A 16,366-nucleotide genomic window follows, 5' to 3' on the forward strand; every position below is an offset into this window, starting at 1 on the left:
TAATGCCATCAAAATGACTACAAAAACTTTGTCTGGTTCAGTGAGTACTATCAAAAAGACGCTGTGTGTGTTGTAAAATGCACACGCACCCAAGTAGGCACACATACATATGGTAAAGGAAGAGAAATCAGGGAAGGGAGCAAGGTATCTCTTAACGTTTACCTATTTTTAGCAGCCATAGCCACCTCAGTGTATGGAACAAGCAAGAAATACCTCCCGCATCATGACAACAGGGGGAATATTAGTTGACCCAGAGGCAGTGGCTTTGAACCTCAGAGACATTTGAGCCTGCTGCTGATTAGCTGTGGACATGATACCTGTAAACCACAGAACACGGCAGTGGTTAACAGCCGGGCTTTGGAGCGAGACAAACAGGACCGAGTCCTGGCTCTTCCCTTTAAAAGTTACAACGTTCTAGGCAAGTTACTTAACTTCTTTTAAGCTAGTTTTCTCCAGTATGAGATGGAAATCTGATCGACTTCATGGAGTTACTGTGAGGATTAAATAAAACCATCCAGGTATACGCTTACCACAGTACCTGGAATGCAGCGAGTACTTATTAACTGAGTTACTGTAACATCAAAACAAGGTCAGCAATAGGGTTCTAATAGCACACAGAGAGCCCACCCACATCAAGCCACAACTCTGATGCTCCCAAATTGGTGATGACAAGGGAGATGCCATCAGAGTCCCCAACAACCACCCAGGGTATAATAACAAGCATCCTTAACTGAAGTGCCTCTTGTAGAAAGGCAGGCAAGCAAGGTCTTCTAAGATGCAGAACAAATTTGTCCTATCCTCAGCGACCTGAAATTAGAGCACCGTGTAACCGAAGAACTTACAGCTAAATGTGAAACTTCAACAGAGGTTAACAATATCCTAATGCTCAAGATTAGAGGAACAGAAATTTTTTAAAATTCTGTGAGTCATCTACATCAAAACCACTGAAGCATAATTATTATTACTCAGCTGCTGAACTATGTGTTTAATCTCTCCTAAAATTAACACTGGCCAGAGAAACCAGATTTGCATTTTTGCCAGAAGGACACATACCTAAGAGAGGCCTCAAATACACATCTATGTATCCATGGGACCCTGAACATTACGTATGAACTATTCCTCTGGCCGTCTGGCCAAATTTCCTACCTCTGGTGTCTCAGTCCAATGCATTACTCCCAACAATCAGCATTTGCTATGCATTCATAGAACCAATACTGAAAGCTAAGTCTTGTTTTTGTGATTTTGAGTAAACAGAAAAAAAAGAAGAGATTCCACTTCTACACTCAAAACAGCTCCCATACTTTGGCTACTATAAAAGAGCCAAGAGAAAGTAATAAGAGGTCCAGACTTCGGGTCAAGGAGCTACAGGTATGAATGCCACCTCCCACACCGACTGGCAACTTAGCCCTGGCCTATCTGTTCACCTCTCGGAGCCTCAAACCCCTCAGGCATAAAATGGGCTAGACCACGCACTTGTCAGGGTTGCTGTGAGACCTAGCTACTCAGAAATCACCAGTGCCTTGGAATACACTGTTTCTTGGACGCAATCTCCTAGGGTGACCAAGTCACCCTTAGGCTAACCTTCCTTGGGACTCCTTGTTTCACCATTTCCAGGCTCCAAACCTCTGTCCTAGCCAGAAAGCAGTGCTCAGCGTCCTCTGCTCCTTGTCTTCTTGTGTCAAGTGCTAAACTTCTCCATCATCTCCATCCTTGGATCATATCTCTCTTTTAGCCAAGCTCCGTCCCTCTATTTTTTTTACTATTCTACTCAAAATTTACCATTTTTATTAATTTAAAAAAATAATAAAGAATAAATAATATTTTTAAATTATCTTTTTTTTTGTCCTGGCCAGATAGTTCAGTTGGTTAGAGCATCACCCCGATACGCCAGGGTTGTGGGTTCGATCCCTGCTCAGGTCACATAGCAGAGTCAAACAACGGCCTGACCTGTGGCGGTGCAATGGATGGAGCGCTGACCTGGAATGCTGAGGTCGCCAGTTCGAGGCTTTGGGCTTGCCCGGTCAAGATACATGCAGGAGGCAACTATGAAGATGTTTCCTGCTCCTCCCCCTGCCTTTCTCTCTCTCTCCTCTCTAAAACCAATAAAGTTTTAAAAAGAAAATCAAACAATGAATGCATGAATGGGTAGCAATGTTTCTCTCTCTCTCAAACTCAATCAATACATTTTTTGAAATTTTGTAATTATCTTTTTTTTTCTATTTATTGAATTAACTGGGGATGACAATGGTTAACAAAATTATACAGGTTTCAGGCACACAATTCTACAACACATCATCTATAAACTATTCACCACCTCAATTTATCCTTATCTAAACCTCTATTTAGATTCAATCTTTTCTTTTTTGTTTTCTTCCCACCCAGATCTACCCTTAGAATCCAAGTAAGCACATTATAAAAAAGTATAAAAATTAAGGACATAAATTCAGTTCACTTATGGACAAGTTACTTTCTGACAATAATGAACAAAGGCAAAGCTACAGACTGCATTCCCAAAACAGTGTAGTCGTGTAGAAATTCTGAGCTATTAAGAACAGATGAAAGACAGGACAAATCAAAGCAAATCCATCCTCACCACTGAAAAAACCAAGTTAGTCAACAAGTCATTTTCATATATGAACAAGAGAGTGCTCTATAAAAAGGCAGCCCCCTCTTCCATTGCCCCAGCTTGTTAAACTTAGCTAATAAACATATATATCATTTCTCACTGCCTTTGCTCAGTCAGTGGCTTTGAGGACGTCTGAACAAAGGCAGCTAGCACATTTTGCTCTTACAATGACATTTTCTAAAAGGCATTCCCACTATAAAATGAGGAATGCCCTGACACTAGAGATGGCTAACTGCTTTTGCCTGTATGATTCCTACTGTACTGACCCCTCAGGGGGTGTCTCTCAAGCCCACTGAAACTGTCACCCACTTAGGGTTAGTAGTAACCCTGCCCTCTAAGCCACAGCTCATTAAACTGCGACCAATGAGATGTTTGGTCCTGAGAACCAGAAGTGAGACTGAGGAATAGAGGTATGACTCCCAGTGGTTTAGATGAGGACACAGACACAGTCAATAATATTCCAGTAACTCTGTATGGTGCCAGAGGGGTGCTGGAATACCGAGGGGCACCATATGACTGTCTTACCACTTCGTTGTACACCTGAAACCAATACAAGATTATAATGAATGTCAACTGTAATTTTAAAAACATTTAAAAATAAAAAATAAATTTTAGCATGTACAAGGGGAAAATAATTAATGAAGACACTGGACTACAAAGGCTGTGGGACAGCCCTATGCACAGGAGAGGGAACACAGTTCTATCAAGGGACAGGCACAGCAACAGCCTAGGACGCGTGGCCCTGTAAGGAACACGTAGCCCTGTAAGGAACACATAGCCCTGTAAGGAACACATGCAAGATGTCTGGAGTTCCCAGTTCCCATCCTCATGGCATTCCAACATGTCATCAATATAACAATCTATTCATGAGACATTTTACAGCCTGTTTTTTTGTATAGGCTTCAAAACCTGGCATGTGTTTTATGCTTACACCTCATCTTGGTTAGGACTAGGCACACTCCAAGTGCTCAACAGCCCTGCTGCTTACCATGCTAGGCAGAGCAATTCTAGACACAAAGTAATTCTTCCTAGATCCCTTGGGTCCCTTCTCCAGTGGCTCTTCCATCACCACCAAATCCCAGCATGCAAGATCTGAACATCTGGTCGCTATCAAACAAACGTGGGGAGCCACGTGCCAGGGGGAAGGGACAGACCCAAGGCTTCGCCCAACTGGCCACTTTCACAATCGAGTTGTTTGTTTTTAAAAACCCCAATCAACATAAATTACAATGATAGACAGACAGTGTAGACTCGGACCACTCACTGATTGGGCTGAATTTTCCAAGCAGCAAAGACCTCTGAAGTAAAAGATTATAACCGCAAAATTCATGCAAGATTTTTGCCCTACAAATGAAAGTACAGCCAAGTAGGAACAGGTATGCTACCCTCCTGTCCACATTTCACCAACTTTTAAACACAGGGCCACTGTGAGTGAAGAACTGCAGACAAGATGGAGACACTCATTGTACGTGTTTTTATGACCAAAAAAAAATCCACTTAGAAATGAGATCAAAGGAAAGGCAAGGAGAAACACACTCCTAGACAGAAAAAAAGAAGTTGGACAAAAAAGCCCTTTCCCAAAAAACTGAGAGCTGCAAAAGACAAAAGAGCTAAGATTTTACAAAGAGCTGACCATTTAACAGGTACTCTGCTAAGTACTTTTAGATGCATTTAATCTTAATAAATGCCCTCAAGAAAAAAACAGCATAGAATTTAAGTTACTAGCTCAAGGTCCCATAGCTGGTCAGTGGCAGAATACAGGTTTTGTATCACTGAGGGGTAAGGCAAAGGCAACTGAAAATCTCCACGGCCTTACCCCCCAGATTTACCTACAACACCAGGCATAATCAGTTCTCAGGCTACAAACCTCAAATTACCTCTCCCACTCTGGCTACATTAAATCAGCAAAAGTGTTAAGGACCTGCATGAGGCTTCATTGGAATAACTCAGTATTTCAGGTTCACACGATATAATATGGATTATAAACATGAGCTGATTTATGTACCATAAAATTTTGGAAGGCAGAGTGAAAGTAACAATGCAACAGTCTTAGACCAGGAGCCCAGAGTGCCAGGTTCTAGTTCCAAGCCTTAGACCAGGAGCCCAGAGTGCCAGGTTCTAGTTCCAAGCCTTTGACCAGGAGCCCAGAGTGCCAGGTTCTAGTTCCAAGCCTTAGACCAGGAGCCCAGAGTGCCAGGTTCTAGTTCCAAGCCTTAGACCAGGAGCCCAGAGTGCCAGGTTCTAGTTCCAAGCCTTAGACCAGGAGCCCAGAGTGCCAGGTTCTAGTTCCAAGCCTGCTCCTAACTAACTGCTGGATGACCCCTTCCGCTCCACACCATTACGGGCTCACTGTGGAAAATGAGGCAATCCCTGTAAATATTGGAATTTTCTAACCTAGTTAAGTTTTTCAGCCATCTAATTCTTGCTATTCAGATCCCTAAAAACTATCAAAATCAATACCCACTACTAGACACTGAGTCAGCCTTTGAAAAAAGCAAGAGTTTATGTTACAAATGGAAAAGGCTGAGCTGAGAAAACAGTCGAGAACTACACCACCTTGACTTTATGTTCAGGTTTCTATGAATCCTTCAAGAGGCCTGGGATCTCTAATTATGCAAAGTTATAACAATATTTGACTGAAGACAAAACCACCCCAAGCCTGCATTTTCTGGCCCTAAGGACCACCAACTAGAGGCTACTTAGGAGGGAACACTTGGGGACAGCTAACAAGGCCACCGAGTTTGCGGGAAAATTCCTTATTTCAGTCTCCAGGGTTAGATTAAGCAGAATGTGCTCACATGCCTCATTCTCAAACAGAATTTAGAACTTCCCGTCTGTAGAGGATGATTCCCGGAATTCTTTAAACTGTGTTTGTTTATTGTTGGAACAAAAGATTTTTCTCAACACCACTTTCAATTTACTTCAATTTTCTTGTCCCTTTCAAAGAATAATTTTTTAAAAATCTCTTTGTTCCTTCTTCCTTCTAGTTTGTATCCTCATCCTAGTCCCAATAAAAATGTCAGTCTTTTCAACACACTATTTCTAGCGTGTCTTGGGTGTAGATTCAGGTTATCTCTCCAGATGACTCAAGTCAGGAGATCTGGCTAAGTACCAGGTCCCTTACGGGTGGACTCAAATGTCTCCATTACATTGTTTCGCCTCGACCATCTGCCACTTGCAAGCTGACCTTCATCAGTGCTGCCTAGCTCTCACCTGTGCCCTCCTCTACTCCTCCCTCTTGCCTCCACACCCCGAAACACCTTCCACGTTCCCCCACGTCCACCAATGTGCTCGCTTGAGGCAGGATAGCATGGTGGTGAGGAATAGGTGTCAAAGTCTACCTCTACTCCCATTTAGGAGCTGGCAGACCCTGGCTAGGATCTTCGCTTCAGTTTCCTCACTAGCAGATACCACGGGGATAAGAGTACACAGTTCATCCCACAGTTTCCATATAAATGATATAACCTACAGAAAGGCCCACCATCATGGTCTGCTGTGCCCGCAGGTCTTAGCTACTAATATTTGCTGCCTTTCTGGGAATGTTTGGCCTTCCAGCTTCCTGAAGCATGCATCTGAAGTTCTTCAGCCACTCCCATACTTCATTTATGGTTTTTACTATAAACCATTATCATATGGAACCCCAAACTCAACCCTTTCCCACCTTTTTGCTATCATCTGGTCTATGCTAATTCCTCCCAATCTAAATCTCTAGCCCAAACAAACAAGGAGACAAAGGCCACCCCCCAGGTAACTCAACCCAAACTTGAACTCAGTGTTATCAACCAAGCTCTCCACCCCTCCATCCTCCAAATCTACTCTGCCTTCTAAATTCAGGATCTCAAAAGACCAGAAACAATCAGCATCAAGAAACCTCCCAGAGCCTCTATCCAGGCTCTTCCATCACAGCCAACATCTCATCAGATACCAGCACACACACAGCAGCCCCTGAAGCAGTCACCACCTACCACTCCATCCCCACAGCCACGCCCTGGGTCAGGCCCTGGGCTTCCCTCCCGGATTCTGCATTGTTCTCATCATTTGACCTCCCTGCCTCCAGTCTGAACAGCCTCCATTGCAGCCTCCCGGGGATTACTGCTGGACCTTTGTCATTAGAGAGTAAGTCTTCCTGCCTATACTGCCTACACAAGGAAGTCCAGACTCAAATGGACGATACAGAATGACCTTCAGAGAAGTCTAGCCCTTGACTGCCTCCTCAGCTGCTTCTGCTCTCTCACACCCCACCCTCCCAAACCCCTGGCCATGCCACACCCCCTCAGTGCCCTTCCACACGCTGGTCCGCCAGACTCGCCTCCTTCCCCCAGCCAAGTCTTTACCTACCTGGCATATTCTTTGTTTTTTCTAATTGGACTTATTGGGGTGACATTGGTTAATAAATTGTAGAGGTTTTCAGGTGTACGATTCTATAATACATCATCTGTTATGTTGCACTGTATGTCCACCACTCCAGGTCCAATCTTCCATCTTATTGGATTTTCACGGTGCAGCTCAGAAGCCACCTCTTCCAGGGCTCCTCTCTGGACACATGGCACTGGGAGGCCCATTCACATTCCTGTCATAGCATCTACAGGCTACATCTACATCCCCCTCATTTTTCCCTGAACCCCTTCCCTCCGGTCCTCCCAGGGCCTAGCACAACATGCGCCACCTAGTCAACACTCAGTAAATACCAGTTAAACAGATGAAAAAGAACCCCCAACTTAACATCAGCCCCCATTCCCCTGGGCCCTCTCCCTCTACAGCATCACCTTATCTATTTGTTCTTCCCAATCCTGAACACTATTTTACCCTCAAAAAAAAAATCTGCCTCTAAAATTCTACCTACTTCTTTGCTTTGATATTGCTTAAATATTTTCACATCCTTAAAAGGCATAAAAACTGAATAACTTCAAATATTAAAACACCAATTATTTGGGCAGTCAATAAATCAGACAAATTATAATTGCTTGCACGACTAAGATTTCAAGAAATATCTTTGGTACCCCTTTCCAAAATTCTAATTCTATTCTTGTTTGGCATTTTACTGAACCTGAAGACAAATGTATATATTAAATTACCAAATGTTTCTGAAGAGATTAAAAATAACTGCTGTACGAAATAAAGGAGATTTTTACCACTTGCAGTTTTTTGTTTCCACTTTTGCCTAATTCCGATTAGTTCTGGGTTATAAAGCATGTCATCCCCATTAGTGGGTGGCCTGTTATCAGGGTCCTCTCGCTGTGTCTTCAGATAATGTCTGCTACAATCTCCTACTTGAGAAGTCTTAACTGCAGCTGACAAGACTAGATCTTTTTTGTGTGTGTGAACCATGATGAGCTGTATTTATTTTCATTCAAAATTCTAATTCTTATGTACTTACCACAGGACCCCACCATCCCACTCTGAAGTATTTACCAAAGAGATATAACAACTTATGTTGAAACAAAAACCTGTATGCAAATGTTTACTGCAATTTATTCACAATCGTCCAGAACTGGAAACAACCCTAATAACGTCCTTCAACCAGTGAATGGATAAAAAATAGCTACATCCAGCCTGACCTGTGGAGGTGCGGTGGATAAAGCATCAACCTAGAATGCTGAGGTTGCTGGTTTGAAATCCCAGGCTTGCCTGGTCAAGGCACATATGAGAAGCAACTACTATGACTTGATGCTTCTTGTTCCTCCCACCCCCTCTATTTCTCTCTCCTCTCTCTAAAACCAATAAATAAAATCTTTAAAGAAAAAAAAAACTGAGGTACATCCATATGGTGGTCTACAACTTGGCAATAAAGAAGAACCAAGTATGGATATACACAGTAATACGGATGAATCTTAAATGTACTTTGCTAAGTGAAAGCAGCAATTTGTACATTTTAGAAAAAAACACAAGATACAGGAACAGAACAAATCAGTAGGCTGCCCGGGGTTGGGGTCAGAAGTCTGACTGCAAGGGGCCAGCCAGAGGACAGTCTTGGGGGGGGGGGGGGGGGTGGATACCCAGTACTATACAACTGTCAAACCTAGAGAGTTGTACACCACCAAGTAAATTTTACAGTACGTAAATTTAAAAATTAAAAAAAGAAATGCCTGACCGGTGGTCGTGCAGCAGGTAGAGCACTGACCTGGAATGCTGAAGTCCCATGTTGGAAACCCCAAGGTCACTGGCTTGAGTGCGGCCTCAGCAGCCCAAGTGTGGTATCATCAGTATGATCCCGAGGTCTCTGGCTGGAGCCCAGAGTTGGCTGTTTTGAAGCCCAAGGTCACTGGCTTGAGCAAGGGGTAACTGGCTGGGCTTAAGACACCACCCCCTGCCCTCAAGACACACCTACCGATAAGCAATCAATGAACAAAACAAGGGAAGCAACGATGAGCTGATGCTTCTCACTCTCCTTCCCTCTCCCCCGCCCCCCTCTCTCAAAATGTATAAAAAATAAGTTTAAAATATTTTTTAATTATTTAATCATGACTTGGTTAAAGATCATCCCCTAAATACAATTTCACAAAAGTATAGATTTCCTTAACATGTATCGTGGCTGCTGTTTTGATGTTATTGAATTGTGTTGGTTAGGAAGAGAGATTGGCAGAAGAAGAAGCCCCAGATCTTTTCAAGATACTTTGTTTCCGTTTTACTGGCAACTCCTGCTCCAACTGCACACAGTCAAGTGGGGTTCCACCAAGGATACAGGCAAGGTTACTCCAAATCAACAGAATTTGCGGGGGGGGGGGGGGGGGGGGGGGGTCTGTAGCCCACAGCAATACTCCCTAACAATGCCCAGGAAAGTATTTCAAAGGAGGAAATAAAGGGAGTTGAGACTAAAAACAGGAAAATTCTAACCCATCCTGGTTAAAGGTATAAGCAGAAAATTCCATTGTTGGCCGCCTCCTTCCTGGACCCTTCTCTAAAAAGGAGTCAAGGTGAGTGGGGGCAGGGAATCTCTTTGTGACAAAAGAAGAGAAAAAATATAGCAGAGTCCTTCTGAATCATGAGTCTGAAGTCTGAAAGCCCTGGACCCAGTGTTATTTAGCATGGAAAAAAGATTATTCTAAGTGGGCAAATGACAAAAACACGCAAAGGTTCAACACCCAGTGACACTATCTTTCGAGGGTATCCTCTTCAGCCAAAACCACACATTCCTCCTCTAGAGGGGACGGCGGCCTCGTGGACGGCTGCAGGCAATCCCGACCAGCGCTGGGCTCCTGATGTCGGGCTCTGGGCTCCAAATGTGGTTGCCACAGGCCCAGGCCCCAAATGTGGGCGCCAGCCTGCTCCCTCCTGGCTCTTCCAGGAAAGAGAATGCTAATGCAGTTGCTATTCTCCATCCTCACATTCCCTTGCCCAGAAAACTCAGATCCTCTCCCCGGGGGACCTGGGCTGCCACATTGTTACAGCTCAGCATGAGCTCGCCACCTGAAGCAGACCTCGAGCCAAGATGAGCTCCCAGCCGGCAGCCTTGGAGAACCAGCTCTCCAACCCTCACGCTGCATCTGCCGCTGGAAAGACCAGCCTAAATGCAAAGCAAATGCTGTTTTCCAGGAGCCTTCTGGGGGAGGGGAGGAATAAAGCTAAAAACCACAGAGAAAGAGTAAACCAGAACATTCTGTGACAGGCTGTGCTTTACAAAAAGGGCTTTTTAAACATATTATCAAGGAAGAGTCCCTGCTAGGGGTGAGCTGTCAAAGTTAAGTAAAAAAATCACTGGTTTTCCAAAGACAGGAGTGCAGGACTAAATTATAAAACAGCTTATTGTATCAAGCTAATTAAGGTTTATCATATTAGCCATCTGAGTTTTAGTTGGCACCAAAAAAAGCAGGAGCAGCATACCATGCAACATGGACCGGGATCTGCTTTGCAAGCAATTTCTGCCCACACTCAGACACACCACCTCTGGCAGTCCACAACGCTGTAGAACTGAAAACCAATTTCAGCAAGCGCTTTGTCAAGAATCTTGTTCCATCACGTAAGCTATTTACTGGTATTGCAGTCCGAGATTACATTTATCTCTATTAAATACTGCACAAAGTATCCTGAGCTAACCATGCACTCCTGTTTCCCTTTGCCAGTTTTCTCAGACTCTGGATGCTCTGCAATTGTAGGAAAATTTTCTGAACAAAAACCCTCGCATACTTGACACCCTCCAGGGCAGAGCCTCTGCCCACCCACTGCCAGCAGCACAACCAATTCTAAGATCCTCGGCATTTCTGAAAAGACTCTGTTCTGCTGACGGAGAAGAGGAACAAAATACCCTCTTCAAAGTAGGGTAGAAATTTATTTTCAATCATGCCTTGTATGGGGCTCCTCTGGACTGTACTTCTACCACACCAGACGACAGCACCAATTCTATCTGTTGGTGACATCATATTGGATGGGATTCTGGAGCTGCTGCTGGTTTCCTGTTTGGGGAAGTGGAAGTTCTTTTCACAAGGAACCTCAAGGCAAAATATTTAGTCCCACCCCCACCCCCCACCCCCCCCCCACCCACCCCCCACCCCCGTAAGCCTTCACTGCCTTTGTTCTTCACTTGGCTATCCTCACTACTGCTTTCTTCTCTGCTCCAAAACCTCTGTTTCTGGGGTATGCACAAAAATGCCAGCTCAAATCTAACAGCAACCTCTGAAGGCAGGAGACATTTTCTGCCATCCACTGCTCGAAAGCTTTGAGCTAACAGGCATCTTTGCACAGACGAAGCCAGATGACCCACCTTCCTCCTGGTACTGCATTAGGAATCCACATTAAAATGTATGCCACAAGTAATCCAATGGCAAACTCACCGTCAACAGCCCCCAAAATCAATAAAAGCCATTCCACCACTTGACTCGGAGTGAAAAACCTTTCGGGTTAACACAGACAGCAAGGCAAAAGAAAGGTGATGAATGAACAAAAGGCAGGTCTACCTTCTGACTTCTCAGATCCCAGCAAGGTGGTGAGGCTGCCTCTATCTGGCAAGTCCTTCAGTCTTTCCTTTCTATTTTTGTGATCATCAGGGAAATGCTACATGGGTCTTATGCAAAACAGTGCATTCTCCACAAGGCCCTGCCTCCTACTATCCTCTAAACCTGCTTCTTTCCAGGCCTGATCTTCTAAATGCCTAGACACATGCGATTTAATGAAGTCATTCTGATTTTTGCCTGGATAGAAATACCATCATAAAGTCACTCTAATCCCATTAAACATGAATAAAGTTAAGAGTATTTCTTCTCCCCTACAAACTCGATATTAGCTCCGGGGTACCAATCCACTGAGCAGGCTGTGTCTGAATGGATCTTCAAAATAAATACTTAAATTCATGCTCAAAATATCATTTCTCACCTTGTGAACCTTGACCTTTGGGAAAGACTTTGAATCAGGGTTCAGTTATTGTCACACAGTTGCATTCTCTGCACACATGAAAGGGTTAAAAGCAGCCCCAGTCAACAGGCCTACAAGGGAAAAAAAAGACAGTATGTATGCCTTACAGCATCACTGGAAAGCATTTATGCTCATTTCCTAGAACAATACTGTTACCTTTTGGCCTTCATAATAGAAGTATCCCCAACACCCTTTAGTAGCTTCTAAAAGGAAAAGCACAAAACAGAACATACCCTGCAAGAGAAAAAAAAAAAAGCATGCAAAGTAGCAATCTCCAGCAACAAACTACCATTACAAACCCATCAGTTCATTTTGGTTTGGTTTGTTAAAAACAGAGAAAGAGAAGGAGAGAGAGAGAGAGAGAGAGAGAGAGACTGCATAAACCAAGTGTCCCACCCTAGCAAGTCACATTTCTTTTTCTTTAATAAGGGTCATAAATCTCAGCTCCTTGTCCATCCCTTAAGCAAAAGAAAAAGGCAGGAAAAGCCCAAGTAATCTCAGACCTTGCAAACCTGCACATTTTTCCCCATCTTCTCTACACAGAATCTTTCAGGACTCCATTAGTCACATACCAGTGCTGTGTGGTGTCTAAGTGTGCATTCACATACTGTGTTGGGATGGTACCTTCCTGCAAGCTCCTCTGCTTTTGGCTGCCATGAAGGGAGGAAGCTGCTATCCCACTGTAGTAGCTCAGTGACTGCATTGTGTTCAGGAGCTGATCTGCCTCAAACCAGTTTCAGCCGGTTCTGGTCACCCTACATAAAAAAGCTATGGCAACCCTCGCTGAGTTGCCAACAAGTCCCTGAAAATCATCAGCACAGGGGGATCTCGCTGGGGGTTGCTTTTACCTTTTAGGTCTTCCTGAGGAAGGGAAGGTCATCGTGTGTCCCCCCACCACCACACAAGCACACAGTCTTGGAAATGCCCACGTCACAAGCACCCTAATGCCCCTCAGGGCCCATCCCCCCGCGCCTCCACCCTAAAGCCCACCACAGACACTATTGCCCCCTCCTTCTCCTTTCCCCACTTACCTCCCACAACCTGGCTCAGATCTTTGTGTACGTGTGTGTCAGTGTGTGTTCTCTGTGTTGGTGGCTGACAAAGAGCCCCCAAGAAAGCAATCTATGTGTCTGCTCACACTGGATGCGTCGGCTGCGGGAGCCGGCCTCGGCCTCCAGGCTGAGTGCTGCTGGCTTGTTGACCAGGCTCCTCTCTGCCTGTCACCCCCACCCCACCCAGCCCCCTCCTCCCGTCCCTCTCTCTCTCTCTCTCTCTCTCTCCCAGCCCTGTCACCACCACCAGCAACCCCCCCCCCCCCCAGTCTCCTCCTCCTCCAACCTTCTCTTCTTTCAAGTACCTGGGGGGAGAAGTCCAAATCCCTTCACCTCGGGGCAGAAAACTAGAGATGCCTGGGGTGGGGGTGGGGGTGGGGGGCTAAGGAAAGTCCAGTGAGGAAGGGGCACAGAGGCCTTTCAGACCCCTCTCCCTCGGCCAGCGCTGGAGGGGGAGGAGGGGTCCCGCACTCACGTGGCCCCCCTCTCTAAACCTGCGGGGCCTAGCGACACCGGCTGCTCCTCGGCCCCCCCAAGGAAGCTGGACGGGCGCGAAGGCCAGCTGTCCCCATGGCCGGGTTGGGACAGGCCACTGCAGTCCAGCAACAGTGCCTGAGTCTCACGCGCTCACCCCAAGCGCAGGGTGGCACGAGGGGCCGCGCCCGCAGCCCGGCCCAGAGCCCACCCGCGCCCCGTGCGCCCCGGCCCAGAGCCCCTCGCCGCCCGCCCCCCGGCCCCCGCCCCCAGGCGCACACCCACCCCCTTCCCGGGTTGGCCTTTGCAGCGGTCAAGCCCGGGCGTCTGGGCCGCGGCTCGGATGACCTTTGTTCAGCACGGCGCCGCTGGCTGCGGCTGCGGTAGCGGCTGCTGCTGTCGTCGTCGCGGCGGTGGCGGCGGCGGCGGCGGCTTCCATGTTACGGGCGTGTCATCTGCATTCCCGCTGCCAGGGTCTGTGTGTGCGTGTGCGGTGGAGCGGCCTCGCCGCGCCGCTGCCGCCGCCGCCGCCGCCTCCCGGGCTCCCGAGCTCCTGGGCCGCCCCGCCACTGCCGCCGCGGCCTCGCCGTGCGCCCGGCCCGGGCCCCGCGCCTCCCGGGCCCCGCGCTCTAGGCCGCGCCGCGGCGGCAGTGGTGGCAGGGGCGGCCCGCCACGCCGGGGCCTACGCTGGGGGTGCGGGTGCGGGCCCGGCGGTGGCTGCTCGGCCGGCGGGAGCAGCGAGCAAACAAAAGGGAGCGCGGGAGAGGGGGAGGGGGCGGCCAGTGGGGGAAGGGAGGTTCGGGAGCGCAGAGCCCCGCGGCCAGTCCGCCGGCCGGGCCGGGGCCGGTGCCCGTGCCCGTGCCGGCGCGGCGGGTGCGAGAGGAGCCCCGCAGACCTGCCAAAGTCTCGCCCATCTGGGGTTGCTGGATTGCAACTTCGCCCTGGAGAGCGGGGTGGTGGTGGTGGTGAGGGGATGGAGGGAGGGCTGCTGTTTTTTCAAACGACATTTCAGACTCTCACCCAGTCCTTTCCATGGCCCCAAGCCGCAACTTACTCGAGTGGAAGGAAGCAAGGCCTCGCCAAAGATGGTTGAGAAAGACCGTGAGCCTCCAACCAGGATCTTGAAGTCAAGGTGGTGTTTGTTGTCCTCGTAATGGTGGCAAATAAGTAAGAAGAGAGCACGCTATCTTCAGATAAATTCAATCTGAACTTCTCCCTGGAGGTGGAAGAAGGGGCTCTCTGCAGTTTAGTTGGTGGTTTGGAGCCCTTTTAGCCTTAAACTGAGCCACAAAAGAATGGAAGACACCCCCTGGGGTGGGGAGAAAGCCCTGGTGTAAAAGACACTCGTTTGGCTTTCAGAGAAAAAGCCACTGGGGCCAAATTGAAACATGGCATGTTCGGTTCATGTCGTGTTGTTTTTTTTTTAATGGGGAATGATATTGAGTAAACAAGATATAATGGCTAGGTCTTTAAATTCAAGAAGGGTTACAAAGGTAACAAACAAGTAGTGTGCATACAGCAGGTGGTCATAGGAACACAAAAGGATACATATGTATATGTAAAGCCCACAAAAGTGTAATAAGCATCAACACATCGGACAGAGACAATATATTACCACCACATCCCTACTCTATTTATCCAGCCCTGTGTCCTGGTTCCTACATGGTTCACAGAACTACTCAACGGGGTGGTCTTTTAAAAGAAGAGAGAAACGCCTTGTCAAGCTAATTGTGTGTACCTTAGAAATAGCACAAAATAGAAAGATCTGAAAAAAATGTCACCATTACCTCTTCAGAAGGCTCACTCATGTTGCAGTAAAAACTACCAGTCTAGAAAGCGGTTTTTTTGTGTGTTTTATTTTCAATTAGATTAAGTGGTTCATATTTGCAAAGTGCTGGGAAGTTGTTTTTTTTTTAAATCTCAGCATGCCTCTCCTTTGCATTAACTTCCATTGAGGAAGCCATTGTTCTTCATTATGGGGACACGGTATGATGTAAATTGAAGTAGCATTTTTGCTATTTAAGGCTTTTCATGTAAATGAACCAAATGATTATCTCACGGAAGAGTTGTTGGTCTTTCATTTCAAACAGCAAATTGTTTGGGGTTGCACATAAATTGGGATGCGTATTTTCCTGTGTTTAGAAAGACCTATGTAATCTGCAAATTTTGCCAGCTACGGCCTCACATTTATCGATGTTATAAGATGATGAAATTGAAACTCATCTTCTTTGAGCCTGAAAACGATGCCAGTACTCTGTGGGGTTGAGTTTCAACTTTACCTGGGCTTGATTTCATTTGAAAGGAGGCCTTTTTTCTTCTCCCAAAAGTGGGCCCTTATTAATATGCATGTGAAAACATTACATGTATTGAAAAGTATCCAAAGACCTGCTTATCAGAAATCTTGATAACACTACACATAGTACAATACGTGGAATTTCATAATATGCCTACCAGAGTAAATCCTCATTTTCCTAGATTTGAAATCTTTGTTTACTTCAAATGCTCGCTTGCCCCTCCCCCAACCCCTTCCCTTAAGAGTTGAAAGCACAGCACAGCAGTGCTTGAATGGTTAGGATTGCACTAAAGTCTGGATTGCTTATCATAAAGTGTCTTGGGTGTACAACTGCCTCGTGGCTTCATAATGCCAAATAACTTCTTGACCAGAGCTTTTATACAAAGCCCAGTGTTTTGGTCAAGCCTCGGCTGGAGGAAATTTGTTCGAAAGCACAATTCATCATTTGTACTGCAACAGATAACATTGCATGTGCTTTTAAAAACTATAAACAACGCAAAGTGAAAGATAATTTCTTGCAAATTATCATAGTTCTGTTTTTACAAAGACGATTTCAAAGAAACTCCTCTGCCAGGT

General features: G+C 46.2%; 1 protein-coding gene across 10 annotated transcripts in view; it reads right to left on the reverse strand.

Moving 5' to 3' along the window:
- The window catches only part of ZNF532 (zinc finger protein 532), a 104,906-nt gene extending 90,219 nt beyond the window's left edge, over positions 1-14,687 (reverse strand). Inside the window, exons 1-3 of one of the 10 annotated variants that reach the window (XM_066247197.1) lie at positions 14,552-14,687; positions 12,128-12,205; positions 11,933-12,042 (exon numbers count right to left, since the gene is read on the reverse strand). The gene's annotated coding sequence lies outside the window, so the exon portion shown is untranslated. Of the gene's footprint in view, positions 1-11,932; positions 12,043-12,127; positions 12,206-12,543; positions 12,909-13,002; positions 13,171-13,782; positions 14,318-14,551 lie in introns of those variants that run through there. The other 9 variants (XM_066247192.1, XM_066247191.1, XM_066247201.1 and 6 more) reach the window with 9 other exon arrangements.
- Positions 14,688-16,366: the final 1,679 nt, after the last annotated feature.

Source organism: Saccopteryx bilineata, chromosome 11 (genome assembly GCF_036850765.1).
Source record: "Saccopteryx bilineata isolate mSacBil1 chromosome 11, mSacBil1_pri_phased_curated, whole genome shotgun sequence".
Classification (NCBI taxonomy): Eukaryota; Metazoa; Chordata; class Mammalia; order Chiroptera; family Emballonuridae; genus Saccopteryx; species Saccopteryx bilineata.